The 19,860-nt window shown below is 44.3% G+C and overlaps 1 long non-coding RNA gene across 2 annotated transcripts in view; it reads right to left on the bottom strand.

Moving 5' to 3' along the window:
- LOC121022458 (uncharacterized) overlaps positions 1-19,860 on the bottom strand; it is a 131,988-nt gene that overhangs the window by 87,808 nt on the left and 24,320 nt on the right. For both annotated transcript variants that reach the window (XR_005786954.1, XR_005786955.1), the window contains exons 2-3: positions 2,212-2,275; positions 179-491 (exon numbers count right to left, since the gene is read on the bottom strand). This is a non-coding gene — a long non-coding RNA (uncharacterized LOC121022458). The remainder of the gene's footprint in view (positions 1-178; positions 492-2,211; positions 2,276-19,860) is intronic.

The raw sequence follows: 19,860 nt of genomic DNA, 5'->3' as shown, positions 1-19,860 counted from the left end.
GGTAATTCAATAGTTTAAAGACATTTTTCATATAAGTCGGCCATGAACCAAAAAAATAACGATGGGATTCAAAGCCGAAGAAAAATCGTTAGATTTTTGCAAGAGCATATCTACCTCCAGCATCAGCCCAGCTTACGAAAGAATTTCTCCGGCAACTTTCCTTATTTGCGGTTCTTACCTCACTCTCTGACTTCAGCTAGGATGCTGCACGAAGAAGTCTCCTAATTTTAAGAATCTCCTTTGTGTCCGTGCCCTCTCGTCCTGCATCATATCACGTGTGTCTTCTCTCTTTGCCTTCATCATACGTGCAGGAAGTTGGTATGTGCGTATCATTCTTTCAGAAACTCCGGCTTTGGGTTTTACTGATCATCTCAACTATTGTTCTTTGTTTGTTTCATTTATTTCTGCTTTTATTTTTATTAACTTGATCCATCCATTTTATTTCAGCTTATTTCATGCCTGTTTTCTTGTCCCCTGTTGCTGGAGTTCGTCTGGGATTTCAAAATGGAAATGAAGCAGTCCTTAATAAAAAATAATAATAACAGAGCACCTGGGTGGCTCAGTCGGTTAAGTGTCCAACTTCAGCTCAGGTCACGATCTCACGGTCTGTGAGTTCAGCCCCGCGTCGGGCTCTGTGCTGACAGCTCAGAGCCTGGAGCCTGCTTTGGATTCTGTGTCTCCCTCTCTCTCTGCCCCCCTCCCTGCTTGCATTCTTTCTCTCTCTCAAAAATAAATAAACATTAAAAAAATTAAGCTTAAATGATAATAATAGTAAGGAGTTGGGGGGGAGTAGGCGTGCCTGAGTGACTCAGTCGGTTAAGTGTCCAACTCTTGATCTCAGCTCAGGTCTTGATCTCAGGGTCTTGAGTTCAAGCCCTGGGTTGGGGGCTCCAACCCGAGAACATACATTAAAAAAAAAAAAAAAAGTACGTGCATTCTGAACCAGCAATTTCACATCTCTGCATCTGCACTAGAGAACAATTCACACATTTGTCCCAAGATGCTATATAAGAATTATCTCTTCATGTTATTGTTTATAACAAAAAGGAAGAGCCTAAAAGCACATCGATAGGAATATAACTTACTAACCCATGCTATACTGAAATAGAATAGTACACAGCAGAGAAAAAGAGAAAAGTAGAGCTTCATGAATGCTGCCTTGCCTCTTTTTCTGTCCAAACAGCTATCCAGTTGCCTTTAAGCCACTTACTGAAGAGTCTCCTCTCTCACCACCTGGATATGCTATCCTGGTAACATACTAAATCCTCATCCGTTCTTGGATCCGTATTTCCACACTTTATTCCATGCCATCGAGCTATCAGTGCACCCCCTCGGTCTATGTTCTGTTGTTATAAATTTTGTTGTTTGATAATGTATTTTAATATATAATGGAGAAGGTTACTTCTCATTACTCCTCTTCTAGAGAATGTCCCTGGTAATCACTACCAGTTCTGAAAAAAAAAATGCTATTGAAATTTTGATTGAAATTGCATTGAATTTATAGATTTATCTAGTGAAAATTGACATCTCTACAATTTTGAGTCTTCCTATTCAAGTGCAAGGTTTGACACTCCATTGATTCAAATCTTCTTTTATGGCTCTCAATAGAGGTTTATAGTTTTATTCATATAGATCCTTCACAATGCTTGTTAAGTTTATCCCTAGATATTTATGGCTATTGTCTCACAAGAATATGGAATTCAGTATTTCCAAAACTGAACTTTTAATCTACCTCATCACATTCTGTTCCTTTGCCAGATCCTCCCCGGTGCTATTGGGGCACCTGTATTCACCTGGTGCCGTTGTCCAGCACCTGAGTCATTCCTGAGTTCTCCTTCGACCTCACGTCCAACTCCTGACCAAATCTAAGGATACCATATCTCAACGCCTTGACCTCTCCTCATCTACACTATCAGTCTCCTTGTCCACGCCAAGCCACCATCTTAACTCATTACAATAACGCGATAACTATTTTATGTTCTCTCTTCTTCTTCCATTCTTTACACAGCAGCATTTTTTTAAAAGGTAAATTGACCAAATCACTCTCATGCTTGAAAGCCCCAGTGGCCTTGCATTACACTTAGATGCAATTCAACGTCCTTAGCAAGGCCAACAGGGCTGTAAATGATCTGGCCTGTACCATCAATCACTTCAACCTTAAATATCCCACCACTGTCCTCATTCATGACACCCAAGCCCCAGTGGACTTACCTCGGTTTTTGAAATTACTGATGGTGGTTGATTAGGTCATCATGTCTATTTCTTCACTTCCTCCCTGTAATAGAATTAGACATCTTAGTCTCATTGCTATTGGAATCGGCCATGTGATTTGCTTTAGCCAACACAATGTAAGTAAACATTGCAAACAGAGGCTTTAAATGGGCAGGCACAGTTTGGCTTGGATTTCTGTCATCTGGCAGGAGAGCACTCTAATTAGCTGCTGGTCTCACATGGAGACATGAGTGGAACAGACCTGAGCCCACCCTGTATGCAAAACTAGCATTCACCAGCGATAGACACTCTTGAGCAGAACAATAGGTATTTATTTTTTTAGGCCACTAAGACCCGGGAGCTATTTGTTACACAGCATTCATCACAGCAATAGCTAACTAATGCACCAGTTCTCTCCTACCTCTGCGACTTTGTTTAATGTATGTCCAATTCTCTAGACTGTAAGTTTCATGAGGGTTAAATCTGTGTCTATTCTGTGTCCCTCTATATCGCCAGAGCCTGGCATAACACTCATTATGTGGTAGTGGCTAAATAAATGTTCATGAAAAATAACTATGGTAAACTTTTCATGGTAAATACTATCTCTGATTTTATTAAACTTTGCAACATTGCTTAGGTATATAATTGCTTTTAAAAAATTTTTTTTAAATGTGTATTTATTTTTGAGAGAGAGAGTGAGACAGAGTGTGAGTGGGGGAGGGGCAGAGAGAGGGAGACACAGAATCGGAAGCAGGCTCCAGGCTCTGAGCTGTCAGCACAGAGCCCGACGCAAGGCTCAAACTCAGGGACCGTGAGATCATGACCTGAGCTGAAATCGGACGCCCAACTGACTGAGCCACTCGGGGGTCCCCCCAGGTGTATAATTGTTGTTAACTGCTGTTGCCGGTCATTTCACTGAGCTCTCCTATTCTTACTAATTACCTTCCAGTTGATTCTTTTGGGTTGTCTGTAACCAAAAGCGTATCATCTGTGGTGGCAGTCTGTTAAACTGTGGTCCCGACAAACCACGCCTCTCGGTATTCACATCCTTGTGTAGTCCCTTGCCATTGATTCTGCACTGGGCCTGTGACTTCCTTTTAATCAATGGACTGCAGTGGAGATGGCACTCCACTGTGCCAAGAATTAAGGAGGCCTAGAAGGTTCTACTGTTGTACTTTTGTGAATCTGGATCTACCCTGTAAGAAGTCTGGTTCCCCTGCTGGAGGGACCACATGGAAAGAGAGAGGAGAAAGAACCACTCCAACTGGCAGAATCTTGAGCATATAAAAGGGTTGTTATCTTAAGCCACAGAGTCTTGGTGTGGTTTGTTACACATCAATAAATAATTGAAACATCTGTAAATAACAACGTTGGCCGGGGGAGGGGGGGTGGTAAGAGAGAGAGAGAGAGAGAGAGAGAGAAAGAAACAGACTGTTAACTATAGAGAACAAACTGACGGTTCTGAGAAGGGAGGTGGGTGGGGAGATGGGTGAAACCGATGCTAGGGATTAAGGAGTGCACCTGCTGTGATGAACACCCAGTGTATGACCGTGTTGAATCTCTAAACAGTACACCTGAGACGAAGGTCATACTGTATGTTAACTAACTGGAATTAAAACAAAAACTTCAAAAAAAAAATAGATTTGAATTTAAAAACAACAACAGCTTCGTGTCCTGAATTGAAACTATCATGCTACTCTACACTCCTGTCTAAGTGCGTTGGCTGCTTCTTTGACCCTATTTTGTAATCCATCTGAAAAACATTATGAGTCTTAGTATTTGCTAAAGACAGTAAAATTTGGGGAAAAGTCATCAAAATACTCATATCGGTTATTTCCTGAGCATGATATGATGGGAGGAGGGACTTTCAATTTCCACTGTATGTTTCTGTTATTTTTAAATTTTATATATAACATTTATCACCTATATACTAAAAAGATATTAATAGTGGTGACTGTAGGTGTCATTTTTTTTCCCTTCCCTTTCATGTTTTACTGTGAAGAAAAACGACTTTTTTTGCTAGGTGTATAAAGGTGCGTGAATTTTACATATTTTGTCGTGTTGGGTACATGTCCATTTTTGTAATGTAACCAAATGTTTAATATCAGCATTGGACTTTGAAATTTACTAAATGTGTTTTTGCATTTGTCTAAACTGTATGGTTTTTCTCCCTTGATTTATTAACATGGTAATTTAGATAACCTAATATTGAATCATCCTTGCATTATTGATTCTCCGGGTAAAAGAACATTCCTCTTTATGCAGTAGGGGGTCTGCCACAGGTGGATCCCATGAGGAAGGATGAGGGCTTGAGCGAGAAGCAAATCAGTGCCTCCAGGCGCTTCCAGATGGCCCAATAGATAAGGAGTCCCCTTGCCCACAATGCAAGCATCTTCTGCATTCTTTCAGGAAAACTCAGTTGTCCTTATGTATTCCCACGACAAATCCCCTGTGATCATAATCCACTTTCACTGCCTGAGCCAGTGATTTTCAGTTGCACTGGAAGACCCACACTGATCAATCCAGACAATCAAACAGTTGAGGCAAACAGCATGCAAGAGAGGTAGGAGGCTGAGTAAAAGAAACTAACACCAAATGAAGTAAAGTTAACACGGGAATCCAAAGAGAACTCGGACGTAAGTATAGTTAATGAATGTACTAAGAGCTATTTAAGTCGATGTCACATTCTTAAATCAAAATTAGGCTGCCAACCATAAAAATAAGCAGAACTCTTGGAAATTTAAATAATGGCTTGCTAAAATTAAAAACTCGGCATCAAAGCTGAATAACAGGACAAACACATACGAAGACCAATTTAGGAATCTGCAAAACCAAAATAGTTGACTCTCCAGAGAGCAGTGCTAAAGTAAAAGAAAGCATTTTTTTTCTATACCTGACACTCTCCCTCGTTCCACTGCTGCCCTGGAAAATTTGGAAGCAATCTGATGGGTGGGACAAGAGGAGAAGTCTGAACCAGGGGGAGAAAAAGATCCTTGCTTTCTGCTTCCCCAATGTAGACTGCCAGCCCAAGCATGGCCTAGGCTTTCACTCTCCTTGCAAAAATCTTTCGGCTGAATTTGAAGTATTGCATGGGATGTATTTGCTGAAATAAAACTTTTCTTCGGCTTGAGATGAGTGGAGACCTGATTAGCAATGACCTGGAACTTCGTGGGGCTTCTCTGGGATTTCCCTCAGGGCTATGGAATGGATTTGAACAGACAGTGGAAAACAAAAGCCAAATTGCTGAGTGATTATCTCCAGAGTCCTGCTGGTCCTGCCTAATGCGCCTAATGCGGCCATGTGGTCCTCAAACTGCAGAGCACATCAGACACTCCAGGGAAGCTTCTTAAAAATAGATCCGGACGCCTCAAACCACAGTCAGTCCCTCCCTCAAGGTGGGGTCCCAGCGATCAGCATTTTAAACAAGGCCCTCCCCTTGGAGGATTCTGATCAAGTTAACCTGCTTGCCACGCATTAAATAATAATACTCTTCAAACCCACTGCTCAACGGACAATCGCTTTCCTCTGTGCCTTAATGTAAGCTCTTCATTTCTCTTAAAAGTCTCTACCTCCACTTTATGGCCTAAAGTGCCATTTCTTTGCAAAGCCGTCTCGGATTCCCTTCTAAACTCCCATTTTCTACCCTCCCTTGAGCTCTTGTAGCCTCTCTTCAATTTTAGCATTCCAGTTAAAAGCTTTGGAGTAAAACAGACCAAGGTTTGGGTCCCGGCTTTGCCACTTATTAGCTGTGTGACCTTCACCAAATCATCTGAAGTCTCTAAGCTTCCCTTTGCTCACCTGTAAAATGAGAACGGTGCCGGTGGAATGATAGGATGTCTGGAATTTCCCTTTTTCATAACTTAGATGGGGGAAGTGAGCAGGGATATGAACAAATCAAAACAATTATCATCCATCGGTTGACAATGATTGAGGTTGGATGACAGGTACCTAGGAGTTTGTTATATCATTGCGTCTATCTTGTGTATGTTTGAAATATCCATAATAAAAGGAAAAATTCATTTAAAAACATGAATGCCCTATCAGGAAAAAAAACAACAACTGTATAATCAAAAGGAACTGTTGATAATCCATGAAAAAGATGCAGGCAAATGATTTTAAATGTTTGGTCTTTCTAATAATTTTTAAAAATATTTTAACATTTACTCATTTTTGAGAGACAGAGAGAGACAGAGCGTGAGCAGGGGAGGAGTAGAGAGAGAGGGAGACCCAGAATCTGAAGCAGGCTTCAGGCTCTGAGCTGTCAGCACAGAGCCTGACGGGGGTGGCCGGGGGGCCCACAAACCCACGAACTGTGAGATCGTGACCTGAGCTGAAGTGGGCACTTAACCGACTGAGCCACCCAGGGGCCCCATGGTCTTTCTAATAATTTTTTAATGTAAATGTTATAAAGATGATATCTCTTACATAATAACCAAATTATATTAAGTAAAATAATGGACATTAAGTCCCTATCACCGTATCTACCACATAATTCTCAATAATTGTTATTTTCCTCTCTTCTTTCCATCAAGGCAATTTGTGTATACACGTTACGTCCCCTCCCTGAGCTACACTGGGAACAGCGAAGAGAAGAAACCGTTTCGGTCTCCAAAGTGCCCACAATGCCTCCTACATGCACTTGGCCCAAACTAGGTATCCAGTAAATATTTGTGGAATGGGTCTCATTTATTTAACAACCATTTGCACGACACATACTGGGTGATTGGCGCTATTCTAAGCACTTTATAAATATAAATCTGTTCCATCAAGGACTAGCCCAATGAGGCCCTCTGTGCTAAAGATGAGAAGCCAGAAACGGCAAGATGAGTGCCATGCCCAGGATATAATACAAGAAGAGGCAGGGTGGAGATCCGAATTTGGGCGTGCCCTTGACGAAGTCCCCTCGCTTGATAATGGCCGTGCTGTCCGTTGTGAATGTTGCCCTCGCCACCACCCCCAGCTTGTGTTGCGGGAGCCGCAGCCTGTCTGCCTTGGGAATGAGAGCAGGGACTTGGCTTCCCAGAATGGAGCCTTTGGGAAGGAGTTTCTGTCCACGAGTCCTGAAATGGCAAGTGCCAAAGCAGCAGCCGGGCAGGAGGAGGGAGAGCCCCACGGGCTGGAAAGAGAACATCACACACAAGAAATCCAAAGGAGCCAGAGGTGAGAACTGAGTCAGGGCTGCAGAACAGGTTAAGAGTTCAAACCAGGAACAAGGAAGGGAGAAGAAAGCAAATGCTGGGGTTAAGAGGTCAGAAAAGAAGGAGGGGGAGGGGAGGGGGAGGAGGAAAAGAAGATCAGCAGCAGGGGTGTGAACATCTATCCGGGTGCAGCGCACACACAGCCAGCTCATAGGACCCACGGGGGCCATGGCACACAACTTCCCACCAGATCCGCCTTCAAGTGGCATCACATTGGTGGCTCGAACTCAGCCACGGAGACCGTATTTACACCAGGGACATCGGCAAACACTACAAATCAGAGCTTTTAATATTTTTTTTTTAGCAAGCTGTCTGTCAAACATCTCCCAGCATGCCACTGGGTTCATCCCAGGTGATCAGCTCGTCTTAGCCCTCCAAATTTATGAGTTGTCTTTTCTGGTAGGCAGGGTCGTTGCGCTTCGGTAGAACAGGTTTGCTCAAACGGGCCATGAGGAGACAGAAATGAATGAATGCATGCACGAATTTTCCTGAAGGGGTTCCTAATAGGAACTCCTAAAAGAGAGGCATTATAAGCAATTTTGGTAATTGCAGCTTTTCAGGTGGCAAACGAGAGAGGCATCCCCCACAGGCTGCAGTCAAGAACTCAAGCATCATTATTCAATCATCGACATCTCTCTGCAAAGCACGGTAAATAGACATTTCCAGGAGGTTTGGCAACAAGCCAGGTTTTGCAGCATCCTTCCCCTCTCAGCAAGGAGACTGGGAGACTTCATGGTGTTCGTCTCCTGACCAAAAGAAACTCGTGAACAAACGTGGATTGGGGTGCTCCAGCAGCTGTCCTGAAGGCTGGCCTTTGCTCCAGGATCAAACACACAAACAGGAAGCGGGCGCATCTCAGACCCCAGCCGTCTCTCCCCCCAAAACCGTCTCAGCTGGCTCAATCAAAGAATGCGTTACTACTTTTCAACATCCTTAACAGGAAGTGTTAGTTTGGTACACACTTCAGCTAAGGTTCAATTACAAGTTAGCTTATGAGAGGGAACAACATACTTTCGGACTCATAACCTGCTGTATAAACCATGTCGTCAGTCCAAGAGTACTGAAAACATGTAAGCTGAAGAAATTCTGGTATATGCTTTAAAAGGGGGTGGGGGGGAAGCAACCTGTATTAAATCTTCAACTCATTTTGAATTTTCCAGATCCATATTTGGAGATATCCATGTATAACCTAGCTTAAATATTTTTTAAATGTATTTATTTATTTTGAGAGAGACAGAAACAGTGCAGGTGAGAGGGGTGATGGGGAACAGAGAGAGAGAGAGAGAGAGAGAGAGAGAGAGAGAGAGAGAATCCCAAGCAGGTTCTGTGCTGCAGAGCCCCACTCGGGGCTCAAACTCATGAAACCACGAGATCATGACCTGAGCCGAAAACCAAGAGTCAGACGCTTAACCGACTGAACCACCCAGGCACCCCAGCTAATTTTTAGTATGTTCTCTAGAAAGCCTGAGAAAATGCGACTCTGTCCTTTAAGAAGATCTGTTATCAGGGCAGCAAGATAATAAAACAGCAGCCACTAGAACCTGCCTCCGTTGCAAGTCGTGGCACCTCACAGGTGCTCAATAATAAATAAAAATAAATAAAATAATAAATAATAAATAAATACTTGGTGTTCAGTAGAGGCAGTGGAGTTTTAGGAAGAAAGGCATCGAGATTACGGAAACATGCTTCTCTTCCTTTTCCGGCTTAGGCCAATCTGCTGAAAAAGGAAACTTGATTAGTGAGGAATCACTTCTTCTTGGAAAGAAGTCTCAGAGAAGGCAGGAGGCTATGGGTACTAAGGGTAATTAGAAAATTAGGAAGCAGGTCTGATCTTGCAGTTCGTGAGTTCGAGCCCCTGGGATGGGCTCTGTGCTGACAGCTCAGAGCCTGGAGCCTGCTTCAGATTCCGTGTCTCCCTCTCTCTCTGCCCTCCCCAACTTGCACTCTGTGTCTCCCTCTCTCTCTCTCTCTGTCTCAAAAATAAATAAACAGTAAAAAAAAAAAAAAAATAGAAAATTTAGAAGTGAAAGAAATGAAAGGAGGCATCAGAGGCTTTTCGGGAACTAGGATGACAGTCCCCTGTAAAGACTATTGACTTTGTAGACTCTCTCAAGTTCAAACCACAGGAGCTGATTGCAATCTTGTAGAATTTCAGGTTTAGAAACGTATCCTTCTTTTGAGTCCTAGTAGTACAATTAGGGTTAGATTCAATTTCATTACGAGCAGCTTACCTGTATAAAGAAAAATGCTAAATCATATAAAGGTGTTCATATTCCTTAAAATTTTGCTTTTAAAAAAATATTTTAGGTGTTCGTATTCATGATCAGTTCATTGTCATTTATTTTACTTAGAACTTTTTTCTAGCATAACTGACCCAAGAGCCCCTGACCCACCCTCTTCTCTGAGAACTACCTTTTCCCTTTTGGACTTCAGTCAAATTGACTTGCCTACTTGGCCCTGGTTCGCAGCATAGTTCAGTGGGTCAGTGTGGACACAGGTTCAGCCTGGGACAGATCTCTTCTCTCTTTGGAGCTGAGGATATTAGGGATAGACGCTAGGGAATATGGGAAGCTGTTTGGATGCTAGACCTGTAACTTGGGAGTTCAGGGCCCGCCGGGATTGTAAAAGCAGACAGAGCCAGTCTCTTGAAAAAGTACGAAGCATACATACCGACCAGCAAATAGAGGTGGGAATATGTGACCTGGGAACGAGACAAGAGACAGCTCTGTGGCATCTCAATGACTCGACAGATCCTGCTTGCAGCCTGCCCAGATTCTAACTGTTCGTTTTTTCTTATGTCAAACATCCCAGTGTCCCTTCTAGGACATTTTTTTCTTAATGTAAGCCAGTTGATAGTGGGTTTGTATCACTGGCCACTGGAGAAGCTAATCAAAGTACTTGTCTGACAGCGTTAGCCCCTGGGGCAACCTCGCTCATCGGTCCAGCAGGAGCCTCCTCTATCTGATGCCACTGGGCAGGCAGGAAACGATTTGGTCCCAGGGTCAGACAACTCCAGGACCCTGGCTTAGCTCTGCCTCAATCCCGTATGTGAGTAGGAGCACATCACATAACGTCACTGTGCCTCCGTTATCCCAAGGCCACCTCTCTACGTTTTTGTGACGTTCTGCGTGAACCCCCAGTAGATACTCCTTTCTTTCCATTAAAACGATAGTTTAGAAGAGGCACCTGGGTGGCTCAGTCGGTTGAGCGTCTGGCTCTTGACTTCCGCTCGGGTCACGATCCCAGGGTTGTAGGATCGAACCCTGCATCGGGCTCTGTGCTGACGGCTCGGAGCCCGGAGCCTGCTTCAGATTCTCTGTCTCCCTCGCTCTCTGCCCCTCCCCCACTCACACTCTGTCTCTCTCTCCTTCAAAAATAAATAGACATTTAAAAAAATTAAAAAAAAAAAAAGATGGGGCAGGCTGGCTGCTAGGGCTGGGTCTGCTGGCCGTCTTGCTGTGAGACAGGAGAACTGGAGAAAACACACGAAGAGCCATGAGCTGGGGACGGGAGGATCTTTATCAGACTCATCGAATGTAATCGTACAAATAATCACATTCCCATTCTACAGATGAGGGAGCTGCGGCCAGGGTATCTTAGCTACTTCCCCAAGTCCCACAGGTGACAACTGGGCGGGGGGGGGGGGGCAGCTGGAGCCACCCCCAGGTCTACCTGACACAAAGCCCTGCTCTTAAAGGCTCCACCTAGTTCTCCCACTGCCTCCGGTGAGAACACTTCTTTCTACCTTGACTTGTGCAGACGCTGTCTCAGAGAAGCAACAAGGTGCCACCCAGAATAAGCTGGATATACTGCCTGTCCTGGACTTTTGTAGCAGTTCGGTTGTCCAGACCCGCTTTCTGTAGTTTTTATGTGGCTCAGCGATCTTCCAGAAAGCAAGCCCACGGGGAAATGAATTACTTCCCCTTATCCGGGTATGAAGTCCCACTGGACCCTGACTGCCTGGTTCAAGTCCCATCTCCATCCCTTGCCGGGTATAGGACCTGAGATAAGTCACTTCACCTCTCCGTGATCAGTCTCCTCCTTGTGAAATGGGTTTCGAAACAGCATCAATAGCAGAAGAGCACTAAACGACACGATCCGTGGGACGCACTTAGCGTAACGCTCGGCAGATAGCGAGCTCGGGAAATGTCAGTTATTAAGAGGAGCGTCTGCTTCTCTGCCTCCCCCTGGCATCCGTGGCACTCTTCACTTTCCACCAGATTTGCACCTTTACTCATTCACTTCCTCAATCCGTAAACACGTATAATGACGGGGCTATGAGGACCGAGAGATGCACCTACGTCGACCTGCAGGGTAAGGAAAGGTCCCGATGAAGAGGTGACTCAGAGAAATGAAGACGTGAGGAGGGCTGTTGCCAGCAGGGAGAACAATGTCAATCACAGTCAGGATGGAGGAGGAGTTGTGACACATTCTAGGGAACAAATCATTCATTTTTAAGACATAAGTTCAGAGCACATTGCTCTTAGGATCAGGGCAATCCAGTGGTTTTCCATCTCACTCAGGATAACAAAGTCGCTACAATGAAGGGTCTACGAGACCCAATGTGATCCGCCTGAACCCACTCCCTCTCACTCTCCCGTTCTGTTCCAGCTATGCTAGTCTTCTTACAGATCCTTGAAATCACCCCAGGGCCCTTGCACTTACAGCATCTTCCACTAGACATCCACATGGCTTGCTCCCTCACCTTCTTCAAGTCAAGGTTCAAGCACTGCCTCCTCACTGAGCTATTCCTTGAGGGCCCTCTTTAAAATTATGCCGCCCTCACCTGTCACTTTCTACTTCTTTCTTGCTTTCTCTCCATCGTACTTACTGCCTCTGACACACACCATCCCCAATTAAAATGAAGCCCCATGCCGGGCACCTGGGTAGCTCACTCGGTTAAGCTCAGGTCATGATTTCACAGACTATGGGTTCGAGCCCTGCATCGGGCTCTGTGCTGACAGCTCGGATTCTGGGTCTCCCTCTCTCTCTGCCCCTCCCCGTACCCTGCTCACGCCTGCTCTCTTTCTCTCAAAAATAAATAAAATATTTTTTTAAAAAAATGAGCTCCATGAGGTCAGGGATTTTGTTTCTGTTCACCGCTGTATTCCCAGTGCCAAGAAAGGACAGTCCCTGGCACTGGAAAAATGTTTATGGAAAGAATGAATGTGGCCACTCCCCAAATGGCTAAAGCAAAAGGGAAGTTGTCAAGAACCAGATCACGTGGAGTCCTGTGTGCTAAGACAAGGCCAGTGAACCTAAGCCTAAATCCTGTGAGGGGCCACGGAGGATGTCAGCAGGCCACAATCTGACCAGACTCCTATTGAAGAACACTCTCCCGGGCCGAAGCGTGCAACTGAGACTAAGGGAGCCCAGAAAAAGCAGCAAGACCATTTCCGAGGCGAAAGCCCCCAATGAGAACTTACGAAGGCCTAATGACGAAGGTGACTAGAGGGGTGGAGAAAAAGGAACGGAGTAATGAGCATCTGAGGTGAGAACGTGTAGGACACAGCGACTGGTTGACGATAGCAAGTAACTAAGAGGGGATGTGTGTCTTAAATGACTCCTTGGGTTCTGTCCTCAGCAACTGGGCCAGTAGCTGTCCCACCACGTTAGGGAATATGAGTGACAGTTTGGGGAGGAAGGAGTGAGTTCAATTCTGTATATATTGAATTTTGCAAGCCAGTGAAGATGCTCTGGGTTAGACCAAAGAGTCTCTTCATATAAATGGTAGTTGCAGGGGACCCCGCTGAAATGGTAGGTCCCGGAATTTTAGTAGAAGCCTTGCCGAGGTATCCGGCAGTCGGGGGTGAGAGATGGTAGGAATACAGGTGGGAAACAGATTTTACTCTCTCTCCGGGTAGAATGTTGAATGAACTATCCCCATATAACCCCATCAGTGGCGACCGATCCTATGGGATAGTCAGGGATAGCGCTATTGTTCACCTACGCTACGGGGTGAATTTGGTCTTGTGGGCTGGCCTGGGAGCCTAAGCACCTTCTGTTGTTTCCCTGCTAAAATGTACACCCGTTCACAAGCTGAGGACTGCGATATTACAAGATGGGAAACCTCCGTATCTTTCCAGTTGTACGTCGTGAATTCTTCCACCTAAAAGACAACTGCTTTTGGAAAATGTGAGTGAAGTATGTTTCTGACTCCCAAATAGGTTGCTGACGCTGAGGAGCGTGGGTGACCTATCATAGTTCCAACGCTGAGATAGAAAGAATCCTTGAGGGGAAGAGTATAAAGAAAAGAGGAGAAATCCCAAAACATCATGACAGAACTTTGGGGAAACAAATATCTGAAAATGCACCGTAAAACTTGGCAAACATGTTCCTCCGAGTACGGGAGTTTCAATAAAATAACCGGTTGTACTAGTCAGAATTCTTTGTGTTGCAATTAACAGAAACTCAAACTGACTTACGTAAAAAATATATATATATATAATAATAATAACAATAACAATAATAAAAGTATTCAATCAATTTTTAAAAAATTAAGGAGGGACTACTGATGGCTCAAATGGCTGTAAAGTCAAGGGGTGGCAAATACAGCTTCAGGCACGACTGGATCCAGGGGCTCAAATGACGGCTACCCAGTTCAGTTTCATTTCTTCCCATCTCTGCCTGACTCTGCTTTGCTGTATGTGGGCTGCTTTATCAAGCACGTTGACCCTTCATCAAAGCATGACGGCTGACGTCAGTTTTGGGTTTAGGTTTTATCCTCCCAACAACCTTAACGGAAAGAGGATACTCTTCCGACAGGAGGAGTGATCACAAGTGATTGGATGAGTTTGGGTCACGTGCCATCCCTAAGTGAACACGACAGCCAGAGGGACTGGAACCCGGATTAAGCACACCTGGGTCATAGGCTACCTGGAACACAGGCTTAGTGCCGGGAAAGGAGTGTTTCCCCAGGGAGAATAACGCATTCTGTCACCAGAAGGAAGAATAGATGGTGGCAGCAATGATGGCAAAAGTCTCGGGGGAACCTGGCCGGGGAAAACCTTCCTCAGGGGCTTCTTTTTCCTCAGAAGGCTCCTTTCAGGGCTGACGCAGGTATGTGTGCGGCCCCAGTGAGCTGGGGGAGTCAAAAAAGACTGTGCATAAAGCGTAGAGAGGATGAGTGCTGACTGAGGACAAAACTCACCCCGGTGAATGCATCGGCTGTGACCTCTCTGTTCCACTCCCCCCGCTTCTGCTACAGCACCCAACAAGCTGATTTCAATACCCAGCCCTCCCCACTGTCCAGGGTCATCTCATCTCCGCTACTATTTGGCAGGATGATTGAGAAGGAGAGAAAAGGCAACTAAGTTCAACAGTTCATGAGATTGAGGCGAGGTGGAAACAAAGAGCATTTCCGAAGCTGGTGGGTGTGCTTCTTCTACATAGAGTCTCCCCCTCCCTTGCCCCGCACTGTAGTTTCATAATGGGCGTGGCCTTGGAGTATGACCCTTAGGTCACACCTCTGAAAGAAGAGAAATTATTATGCCACACAGGGAGGTTGAATGAGAGGACTTGCCAGACGCCCTCTTCTAGGTATCAGGGAAAGCGGGGATCGGTCGGGGGAAAGAAGGCCTGGGGTGGACCCAACTCAGACACCAGACAAGGAACCGGCATCAGCAGTTGGTTTAATAAAACAGGAGCTGGAGAAGCAGTGCCCGTTCAAGCTGCATAGGCCACGGGACGGGTCGAAGATGAACGAGGGAGGTAAAATCCTAACTAATGACTAGGACACCAAGAGAAGGTGAAGTGGAAGCCTAAATCCATGAAGCAACATGGGCTCCAGGGACCACCATCCGGTTGTTTTATTTTTTTTATTTTTTATTTTTAATATATGAAATGTATGTCAAATTGGTTTCCACACCATCCGGTTGTTTGAACGGTCATACGGAAGTTAGTGGGGAAAGTGTGAGAGCCATTGTCTAGAGGTAATTCGAGTTCGTACACAACAGGAATTAACGAGCAGAGAACACCCAGCGAAAGCCAGATAGGTACCGAGTTGGTCCGAATGGATTCCTTTAGATAATGCATGGGCCTCTGGGGTAGGTCCAAGGTCATGATGCTTGGACACTGCTCTATAAATCTTAGGGAAGTAGCCTTTCTAAGTTCAACATCTGATATCAACCAGTAATATGTTCAAAAACCCTAAGTCCTACTCTTCTGGGGCCACCTTTACAGCCTGGTGTTGAAATAGTGTTTTTCAATGAATTCTTTATTAAACTTGTTTCTTGACTTACGACCTGTCAACAAAGTGGGTTGTTGCTCCTAAAATATGGATCCAGCTCTTCTAAGACCCACACCTTGGCTGGGCACTCCTTTAGGAGAGGTTTCTCTTTTGATGGATATTTTTCTGCTGAAATAGATCATCAGGTCTTTCAGCCCGTGTTCTTGTCATGTCTGAAGCATTTCTGCCTTACTTAAACCTTTCATTATAATCAGCTGCCCTTAGCTAGCTACTCCCTGCAAGGGCTCTGCCTCAATCACATATGCATTAGCACAATTGCCCTTTTTGCTGTGGATCAAGTTATCTTTGGGGTGCCCTATGTAAATGAGAACACTTCAAAATGCTGATTTATAATGAGCCAAAAGTTGACTGACAGAGTAATAATACTACTACTATGAGTGGACTGTTGAGAAGACCACATGGATGGACCAAGAAGGAACATGGCCGGGAAAGAGAAGTGAGATGACCAGAAGAATGGACAGAAAAGGAAAGGAACAAAGAGAGACGCAGGCAGGTAACGACGGCCAGTGGGGACTGGGGGGTGATATTAGGCTGGAGGTGAAAGGGAAAAAGACTCATTTTTTTGTGACCGTCATGACAGTAACAGAAAATAATATAAGACATGGAAGTCACTAGGGGAGAAAAAAAGTGAATCTGATAGAGTAACTGATAGGATTGAGCACTTGAAAAAATGATGTGTATGAGAAAGGCAAGTAGTACAAATGAAAGAAAAAAAAAGAAGGGCAATAGGAAAATTTTTCAGGAAAAGAAATATAATCACAACACACCTTTTGGCTCTTCGGTGAACAGTATTGGCTAGTGATCGAATTATAAACAGCGATATCGTTATATTACAAGGATGGGAGATAGGGAGTATAAGAGAGCTATATCCTCAACCATTATTTCAGGATGTAAACAGATAATATCTAAAGTTGATACATCAAGGAACAGGTAAAGGAGCTCATTATTTAGAAAATAGCTCAAAAAGGTAAAAATGGTTGCCTCCAGAGAAGAGGAAGGAGGTTGTTTCTTCTCATTACAAGCCCTTCAGTGCTGTTTAGTTATTTTTAGTTAGCATGAGACTTAGTGTCAGAAAAAGCTTTACTGAGCATCTGCCCTGCGCCAAGCATTTGACACACGTTCAAACCTCATTCAAACCTCACAACAAGAACAAACACTTCCCTGGCTCTTCCTGGGTGCAGGGTATTAAGCACTTTATACTTATCAACTTAGTCCGTCTTTGCAACAACTTTATGACGTGGTTAATCTTATTTTCCTCCCTTCACAGAGGAGGAAACAGATGCACAGAGAGTAAGAAACTTGCCTGAGATCTCACAGCTGGGAGTGGTGGTGGTGCTGGGATCTGAGCCCAGGGAACCTAGCTCCCAACCTCTGCATCCTGTGTGCCCTCTAACAAAGCCAAGGCACAAGTATCTCAACTTTGGGGATGAGGGAATATGGGGAAGGCAAAAGCTACTCTTCTAAGATCACACAGGTGGTATCTTGTGAGGCCTGGTTTGACTGCGAGATTAACATTAACACCTATGCTTGGTCTCTCCATGGAACATTGCAGGTTTGTGTTTAAACAAATGAGCTAGTCAAGAACAAGGCTATTGTTCACCACTGCTGTTCAACATAGTGCTGGAAGTTCTAGCCAGTGCAATAAGGTAAGAAAATAAAATTAGGAATATACTAATCAAAAAAGAAACAGGGGCACCTGGCGATTCAGTCAGTTAAGTGACGGACTCTTGGTTTCAGCTCAAGTCATGATCTCGTGGTTTCGTGAGTTTGAGCCCCACATCGGGCTCTGTGCTGGCAGCATGGAGCTTGCTTGGGATTCTCTCTCTCCCCCTCTCTCTCTCTGTCCCTCCCCCCACTCTGTCTCTGTCTCTCTCAAATAAATAACACTATTAAAAACAAAGAAATAAAATGGTCTATATTTGCAGATGGCATGATGTTCTACACAGAAAATCCCAAGGAATCCACAAAAAAACAACTAGAACTAATAAATGAATTCAGCCAGTTAACAGAATACAAGACAAATATACAAAATTCAATTGTATTTCTATGTACTATCAATGAGCACATGGAAGCCAAAATTTAAAATATAACACCATTTATAATTGCTCAAAAAAATGATATAGGTATAAATCTAAATATAAAAAAACATGTTCAGAAATTACATAAAGCTGAAAACTTACAAAATCAAAGATCTAAGGGGTGCCTGGGTGGCTCAGCTGCTTAAGCGTCCAACTCTTGATTTTGGCTCAGGTCACTATCTCACAGATGTGAGCCCAGGGAACCTAGGTTCCCATGCTCAAGCGGGTCCTGCTTGGGATTCTCTCTCTCCTCTTTCTCTGCCCCTCCCACCGCTGGTACTCTCTTTCTCTCTCTCTCAAAATAAATAAGCAAACATTAAAAAAAAGAAAGAAAGAAAATCAAAGATCTAAATACACAGAGAGACATGCCATGTACATGAATTTGAAGACTTGAGATAGTAAAGATGTCAGTTCTCCCCAAAGTGATAAAGTTTGACATAATTCCTGTCTGGTCTTTTGTGTTGTCTGTTTTGCTAAATCTGGCAACACAACCATGGTCCCTGCCCTCATGGAGTTTATAATCTAGTTGAAGGAGAATACAAAAAGTCTTCAAGCAACAAAATAATAAATAAAGGAACAACAGTTCTATAATAAAGAATATAGGAGACTGATTCTAGGCCAGGACAGTCAGAGAGAGGCTCTCAGGCAAGGTGACATGCTGAGATGTGATAAGTATGAAGTCTAAAAAGACTGAAGTAAGGATGATCAAAGGAAAAGACGTGGCAGGGTCTCGGACGCAGGGGCTGAGCTTGGAGTGTTCCAAGAATTACCAGAAGGGCAAAGCAGCTGGAGCAAAGTGAGCAAGACAGAAGAATGACCAAAGGAAGAAGTCTGGAGAGGTCAGTAGAAGCCAAACCCCACAGGACCCCGAAGAGACACAATAAAGTATTTCACACTCGGGAAACAATTGAAGGGGGATAAAATGATCTGGTTCACATTTTTGAAAGCTCACTCTGTACAGAATGCTCTGGAGAGGAGTAAAAACAAAGGCAAAAAAGAAACACAAACAGACAAAAAACTGGGTTGGAGACCACTGTGGTAAATATCCCGGGAAGAGAACGTGGTGGTGACTTTGGCTAGGGTGGTGGCAATAAAGGGAAAGGTATGGATGGATTTTAGAAGGAGAATTGGCAGGACTGACTGATGGATTGGGGGGAAAAAAAAATGGACAGAGCAAGTGGGTCAATCAGTGGCTTGACCAGTTGGAAGAACAATGATGCATGCTGTTTGCCAAGATGGTAAGATCCCAGGAGAAATGGGTAAGCAGAGGGGAGGAGGTGGGAAATCAAGCTTTCAGTGTTGGACATACTAAGTCCGAAATTGCCGACGGACAACTAAGTGAAAATGGGTATCTTCAGTATATAGATCAGTGGCTCTAGACCCTGGCTACTCAATCATTTGCCTGAAGGGCTTTTTCAAAGTGCTGTTGCCGACACCCTACCACCAAATCTATATGCATAACACTTTACACCCATCAGATTAGTTTCATATGCAAAAGTCAGAAAATCACAAGCACTGAAAAGATGTGGGGGACACAGCCCTCAGACATCACTGGTGGGAGTTGAAATCTGATTCCAGGAATCCAGAGAGCAAGGCAATGGCATCCAGAAATCTTTAAAAAATGTTCATGTCTCATAACCCAGGAATTTCCAGGTACAGTTCAAAGAGAAACTTTGAATGAGATCTTGCCATTTGCAACTATGTGGAATGGCACTGAAGGGTATTATGCTAAGTGAAATTAGCTAGTCAGAGAAAGACAAATATCATATGACTTCACTCACAGGAGGAATTTAAGATACAAAACAGATGAACAATAAGGGAAGGGAAGCAAAACTAATATTAAAACAAGGAGGGGGTGGGGCGCCTGGGTGGCTCAGTCGGTTAAACGTCCGACTTCAACTCAGGTCACGATCTCGCGGTCCGTGAGTTCGAGCCCCGCGTCGGCCTCTGGGCTGATGGCTCAGAGCCTGGAGCCTGCTTCCGATTCTGTGTCTCCCTCTCTCTCTGCCCCTCCCCCATTCATGCTCTGTCTCTCTCTGTCTCAAAAATAAATAAACGTTAAAAAAAAAAAACAAAACAAGGAGGGGGACAAAACACAAGAGACTCTTAAATACAGAGAACAAAC

Source organism: Herpailurus yagouaroundi, unplaced genomic scaffold (genome assembly GCF_014898765.1).
Source record: "Herpailurus yagouaroundi ecotype Mexico unplaced genomic scaffold, PumYag 410, whole genome shotgun sequence".
NCBI classification, from domain to species: Eukaryota; Metazoa; Chordata; class Mammalia; order Carnivora; family Felidae; genus Herpailurus; species Herpailurus yagouaroundi.
Note: the sequence above shows the minus strand (reverse complement) of the source record. Positions and strands in the feature narration are given on the sequence as shown.